At 42.1% G+C, this 1,317-nt stretch overlaps 1 protein-coding gene across 1 annotated transcript in view; it reads right to left on the minus strand.

Moving 5' to 3' along the window:
• Nucleotides 1–1,317, minus strand: part of SKIL (SKI like proto-oncogene) — a 43,171-nt gene that overhangs the window by 37,096 nt on the left and 4,758 nt on the right. The gene's annotated exons all lie outside the window — the stretch shown is intronic.

Consider the following 1,317-nt stretch of genomic DNA (forward strand, 5'->3'; position numbering starts at 1 on the left):
AAAAAAAAAAAAAAAAAAAGAACGAAGTAAAATTATACACGTAAAACTGCTCAAGAGCAATGCTTGCCACACTTTAAACACTTAGTGTTAGGAATTGTTATTATACAATTCCTAACAAATACAATATTTTTTTCTATTTGACTAAACAGAAATATAAAACAACCAGATCAATAAAGTGAATATTTAATAATCCAAATCTTTTTCATTACCTAGGCATTCAAAATGTTAGAATGAAGATATTAGTTTAGCCTACCAGATAACGCAGCAGGAAAAATAAACTTATGATAGCTTGGCTGATAGATTTTCTTCCTTTTTCTTTAAGACAGAGTCTCACTCTGACACCCAGGCTGGAGTGCTGTAGCGTCGTCTTGGCTCACCACAACCCCCACTTCCCAGGTTCAAGCGATTCTCCTGGCTCAGCTTCCCAAATAGCTGGGACTAGAGGCACACCCCATCACGCCTGCCTAATTTTTGTATTTTTAGTAGAGATGGGGTTTCGCCATGTTAGCCAGGCTGGTCTCGAACTCCTGACCTGAAGTGATCCGCCCACCTCAGCCTTCCAAAGTGCTATTACAGGCGTGAGCCACTGCACCTGTTTTTGTTTTTTGCAATGGAGCTTAACTCTTGTCGCCTAGGTGTGAAAGTAGTGGTGTGATTTCAGCTCACTACAGATTTCAGCTCACTACAACATCCACCTCCCAGGTTCAAGCGATTCTCCGGTCTCAGCCTCCTGAGTAGCTGAGATTACAAGTGTGTACCACCACACCTGGCTAATTTTTGTATTTTTAGTAAAGATAGGATTTCACCACATTGGCCAGGCTGGTCTCAAACTCCTGACCTCAGGTGATCTGCCCACCTCGGCCTCCCAAAGTGTTGAGATTACAGGTGTGAGCCATCAAGCCCAGCAGGTTTTTATATTAATAGTTTATTAGTCTAAAATAAACTTTTCCGGCTAGATGTGGTGGCTCATGCCTTTAATTCCAGCACTTTGGGAGGCTGAGGTGGGCAGAGTACAAGGACAGGAGATCAAGACTATCCTGGCCAACATGGTGAAACCCCGCGTCTACCAAAAATAGAAAGAAATTACCTAGGCGTGGTGATGTGTGCCTGTAGTCCCAGCCATCTGGAGGCTGAGGCAGGAGAATCGCTTGAACCCAGGAGGCAGAGTTGCAGTGAGTCAAGATCGCACCACTGCACTCCAGTCTAGTGACAGAGCGAGGCACCGTCTCAAAAAAAAAATTAATAAAATAAACTTTTGCTTACTTGGTCAATTTTCTTAGTTACTCCTTTCTTTTATAAAAAAAAAAAAAAAAAAAA

This window comes from Sapajus apella, unplaced genomic scaffold (genome assembly GCF_009761245.1).
Source record: "Sapajus apella isolate SASKATOON/1434 unplaced genomic scaffold, GSC_monkey_1.0 scaffold4, whole genome shotgun sequence".
Classification (NCBI taxonomy): Eukaryota; Metazoa; Chordata; class Mammalia; order Primates; family Cebidae; genus Sapajus; species Sapajus apella.